Source organism: Haliotis rufescens, unplaced genomic scaffold (assembly GCF_023055435.1).
Source record: "Haliotis rufescens isolate VD_foot unplaced genomic scaffold, xgHalRufe1.0.p SCAF_38, whole genome shotgun sequence".
Classification (NCBI taxonomy): Eukaryota; Metazoa; Mollusca; class Gastropoda; order Lepetellida; family Haliotidae; genus Haliotis; species Haliotis rufescens.
In genome coordinates this window covers 3707421-3713420 of record NW_025964090.1, presented here as the reverse complement: position 1 = coordinate 3713420, position 6000 = coordinate 3707421, and positions in this window count along the sequence as shown.

Here is a 6000-nt window from a genome sequence, read left to right as displayed (position 1 = left end):
GCGTAACATTCAGTGAACAAAGGAATTTGTATATAATTGTAGACATGATAACAGATCTTGGAAATTGTTTCTGGATAACTGTTGTTAAAATTATCAAGAATTGTTCCTTTTAACAGAGTGTACCAAATTCTTTATCATGATTGAGGATAATTTGTGATTCTCTTTCTTGGTTGTATTTTATACAAGATAGTGCATAATGTTGCTCATCTTCTGAGACATCACATGTTTCACAGAGACGTTGTTCCCATGGGGTTGGTGTTTTTATATATCTACCATTTTTAATTTTTAGTTTTGAAAAATGTGAACTATGACTTTAGTTTTACAATATGTAAGATAACTCTAAATATTTATAGATGACTTGACCAACCTGTATGTTCAGTACTTGCTATTGGATAAATGGGAATCCCTTCATGAATGCGTGAACATACTTTTACGTTTAGACTGAAGTTTATACCCTGCCAATATTTTTTTACCAGAAAGATTGATATTTGCTGTTTGAGAAAGACATTTGTTGTGTTATGTATATAGGAATTGTAATCATTTTCTATATCATTAGTACTAATAGTGGGTATATACCAAGTTCTGCCTGACAGGACCAGTTATGTTTCTTGCCTTGGTTTCCCTTGTGCTGACAATTTAAAGACACTGTTTCTTTTATTGTGCCTTCTAAAGATAAGTCCACAAACAACAACCAATTTGTACTTTACACCAATCCTCTCCATTGCTTTACTCTTCCTTCCTCTGCAAATGACATTATATGGCAGGGAACAGTTGATGCTCTGCAGCAATCTCTACTTGCCTTGAGTATCGGCCATCATAAGCATCTGTCTGTGCTGTGTGCTCTGTTAAATGTGCTATGGTCTGTCTTCAAGTACTTAATAAACGTTTAAAAACGTTTAAATATTAGTCTTTTGAAGGGAGGGGCCGCGGGCGGCCCAGTCGTCGCAAATCGCTGTGCAGAGTTGCGTCCCTTGGGCACGCCAGAAACCTATGATTGTGGGTTCGAATCCCGGTTCGCCCCAATTATGTTTCTTGGTTTGTCAGCACCATATTCGTGCTCGTGGGTTTCGACGGAGTGGTAAACGTCTGAGACCTGCATAACGTCGGGCTTTCCTCCCAGATTAAGCTGACACGTAGTGATATACCTGTAATACTGTTAAAAGCGGCATTGAACATAACTCACTCACTTTTGAAAGGGTACATACAAAAACACGAGCACGAGGGGTAAAACCCACGAGCATGGGTATGAAGCTGACAAATCTGGAAACGTAATTATGCCAAAGGGATGCAACTCTGCACGGCGAATTGCGGTGACTCTGGAGACTGTGCCTCCACTGTGAGTTCCCTGAACAGGCCAAACAAGGATTTGAACCTTCATTCAAGAACGTCCATGAGCTTCACACATCGTAACCATGTCGGGAATCAAACCACTAGACTACCCCACCGCCCCCTTGTCTAAGGCGACATCACAGGTAAAATGTGTTTCAGTGTGGGGCCGAGAAAACGTATCTCACAGGGAGGCGGTAAAAGGTTAACGAATATTATACGGTTGCTTCAAGCTCGTACGAAATGAACTTGTTGTTTGTCTGTTGACAGAGATATGGATTTAAATCGATTCCTTAAGGATTTAGTAAAATCCATGAGAGTTAAGAAGTTTTGTAGAATTGAAATTTGGTAAACAATTATGCAATTCAACCCTCCTTTTAAATAGTGTATATATTGTTATAAGTTAATATGAAACATCATTGTGACTATAACTCATTTTCAAATGAAACTACACGAGGCATATAAATTCTTTGAAGTATTATTGATAAGATGTAGATCCTCTTAATTTATATATATATATATATATATATATATATATATATATATATCCACTTAATTCTTATATATATATATATATATATATAAGAATTAACTTGATCTACATCTTATATATAAGGCAGGAGTATGCTTTCAGTAAACAAGTATAAAATCCCTTGGTTCATTTCAGTGATTATGTCTAATTACTGAAGATTTCAGTAATTAGACATAACCACCGAGTGAATCAGTTATTAGACATAATCACTGACATTTTCAGTCATTAGACTTAATCACTGATTATACTTGTTTCCTGTAACATTTTATATATATATATATATATATATATATATATATATATATATATATATATATATATATATATATCACTCTACATAGGTGTATATACAGATGGGTACGTATAATCACATTCCTATCGAACTCGAATACAATGCATAAATATATTCATGGTTGTGAAAGTCAAGATAATAATACCAGTGTTCGTACATATGCATTACTGACTTAATCCATTCATTACATAAATATGGTCACACACATAAGGATCTTTTACAATCCTCCACTATTCTTGCACAAAGATATTTATAATATGTGAAAAACTGTTAACAAAGTTTTAAAGTTTGGTAAAAGCACCACAACACCTGTATCATTTTGATAAATGTATGTATGTATGTATGTATGTATGTATGTATGTATGTATGTATGTATGTATGTATGTATGTGTAAACTGACGTCCAAAAGAAACTTTACCAGAGTTTGAAATCACTCTTGCTCAAAAACAAAAAAACACACATGCATGAAGTAAAGTGTATTGAGAAGATCAATATATCAACATAATCAACAATGAAAATGACAATCATACCGCGACCGAGAATGACGTCAGAGCCCCCCAAAGTTGGGTGTGGTACAAAACTCGAGCTTTCAGAATCATGGACAATAGGCAGAGTACATTAACAATCGCTCACGTTCAATAACAAGTCATTAGTAGCGTGTGTGACCACCAAATGCCTCAATACACGCAAAAACTCTTCGACGCACAGAAAAAGTCAGTCGTCTTATGAGGTCACGTGGGATTTGACGCCATTCTTCTTGGAGGGCCAAGATCTGTTCTTGCCGGTTGGCTGGAGAGTGTGGTCGTTGTCGAACACGACGATCCATCAAGTCCCAGAGGTGTTCTATGGGGGACATGTCGGGTGAGCGTGCAGGCCACGGCAGGACGTTGACGTTGTTGGCTGCGAGGATGTTAGTGACAATTCTGGCTGTATGGGCTCTAGCGTTGTCATGCTGATAAATGACACCGAGTGGCTGCTGTTGGAGAAATGGTAGGACAACTGGATGAAGAATGTTATCCATGTAACGCTGAGTTGTCAAGTTTCCGTCAACGATGACCAGCGGTGTCCTCTCCTGCCCACAGATCCCTCCCCACACCATGACACTCCCTCCACCATATGGTAAGACCTCCTGCACGCAACACGCCGCCGTTCGTTCACCCCTTCGGCGGTAAACACGTTGTCTGCCATCAGCCCTAAACATACAGAATCGACTTTCGTCAGTGAAGACAACCCTCTGCCAGTCACGTCGATGCCAACGTCGTACAGTCCGGGCCCATCTCGATCGCAGATGACGATGTTGCGCTGTCAATAGCTGTCCTCTGTATGGTCTAAAAGAGCTGAGCCCTGAGCCCTGTGACCTAAGGCATTTGTCGCCGATGACGTCACTGCAAGGAAGCGATTTCGGAGGTGCAAGGTACGCAAGTACCGGTCATCATGAGGCGTGGTCACCCTGGGTCTGCCTGTTCTTGGCCTGTCAGCGGTCCGCCCTGTCTGTCTGTAACGTTGCATCAAGTTGGTAACGGCAACGCGGGAGCAACCGAAGGTTCGTGCAATATGGGCGTGGGTGTCTCCCATCTGTACCACACCCAAGGCTCGTTCACGTTGTTCCACTGTGAGTCGTGGCATTTCTTTTGTGTTTTTTTATCACTGTGGATGTCTGACTTGCCGTTGCAATCGTTTTATACTCTTACCCGCACGTGCATTTGCAGTTGTCCGTGGTGCACGTGTTTTTCACTTTTTCGCGTGTTATCTCGCAAACATGTAACAGACGATTAACATTTTCTGCATACACTATTGTTGTATTTAGGTTATGTGTTTTTTATAGACTTCATCGAAAAAAAATTATACTTTGTCTGAAATTTTTATTTTCAGTTGGTAAAGTTTCTATTGGACGTCAGTTTACATACATATACATATATATACTCTTCAAAAAAAGAAACTTGACACTGACTTTCAAAATGTAATTGTTTCAAAATAGGACACAGAAACCATAATTGAAACACTGTTTGAAGATCAATGTACACAATGTTCAAAACATTAATCGTGTCACCTAGACAGACACACGTACACGATACAGTTAATGTCACAGGGGTACAGAAAATGTCAATATCGGTTGTGCCCACCACGTGCATCAATCACCGCTTGACACCGACGACCCATAGATGCAATCAAGTTGTCAATAACACGCTATTGGATGTGCTGCCATTCAAGCTGAAGTGCATCAAGAAGCGTCGGAAGTGTTTGGGGCGGTGGATTCCTTTTGCGAACGCGTCGATCCAACTCGTCCCACCGATGCTCAATCGGAGACAAATCTGGTGACCGGGCTGGCCAAGGTAATGTCTGGATGTTGTTGTGCTGTAAGAAGTCCTGACAAACACGTGCAATATGCGGTCGAACGTTGTCCTGCTGGAACTGTCCGCCATAGACGTTGACGTGAGGAAGAACGTAAGGCTGTAGGATCAATACATGACGTCGAACAGGTCCTCATGCAAAAAGTCCAGCCTCCCTCAGTCTGTTGCGTACCGTTTGATCTGATATTCTGCATACCCCAGGGATCTGTGTGGTTGTAGACGTGGCTGTGGTAGTGCGGTCTCGGAGGTGTCGCAGTCGGATGTATCGATCTTGTGCTTGGGTTGTCACGCTTGGTCTTCCTGACCTTGTTCTGTCGTCAACTCTGTTGGTGTTGTTGTATCGGGTCCACAGTGGGGAGATTGTCTGTCTGGATACGCAAAAGTGCCTGGCCACTTCTTGCTGAGTTGCTCCAGCTTGTAATCTCCCAATGGCGTTGTTCCGTTGAGCTGCATTCAGTCTTGGCATTCTGTCACCGCCTCTACTGCCGTTATAAGGACTGTATGAACAGCCGTTGAGGTGGATTTTTATACCCATTCAGCAGGGGTGCCTGCATGCCTAAATGCAGGATCCTGTGCTGCACGTTTTTTACAGGCGGTTGCGTTTGGATGAAGCTGTAAAATTGATCCCCAAACACTACGTTTATGTGCTTTGCATGTGTTTTCGCGAATTATAGACACATCATCTTTCTGTTTGACTTATTTGGTTCTCATTTAGTGTAATTGTTTTAGATATTTGGCAAAAAGTGGTTTTACATCTATGTCAAGTTTCTTTTTTGAAGAGTATATATATACATATATATATAATTTCATATATATGCTTTATATCAACATATTTTTGTTTTTTATGCTATGTAAAAATAAATATTGGGTACATATCAAACTTTGTGTTCCTTTTGCATATTGACAGCATATTTTACTCAGAGTATGTGTCAGACCGATGACTGTGTTCCCATGGCAACTAAAATACCGGGGTAAACCTGGTCCCAAGTATTCCATGCTTGTTGTTATTGCAGACTCAAGAGGGTCGTGTGGTCCGACACGACTGTTGATCATGCTTTCAGTCACTGGTTTTCCTGGTTCGATTATTTACAGGCCGCATAATATGGCAGGATTATTACTGACTTCAGCGTTGAACAGCATTCGTTCACTCACTAACACACTGCGAAATAGGCTTCCAAACAGGTCTACTATTATCATGTAAAATCGCCAAACATAGAATGTACATTAGTATTTCATTCAATTCAAGTACATTTGTCTCAAATTAATTGATGCTCTGAATCGTACTTTTATCTATGAATATGAATGATTATGGATATAAAACACTGAACGAAATATAATATTTGGAGCAAAGAATCCATACAGATATGATTACTGCCTCTATATAGTTGTCCCCAGCAATATCAGGGCGCACAAGATGGAGCGGATATAGTCCGTTGTGCTTCCTGCTGTTGCCCTGGACGCCAGAAGTCCAATAATGCATGTCGACAATGAGATGGGTT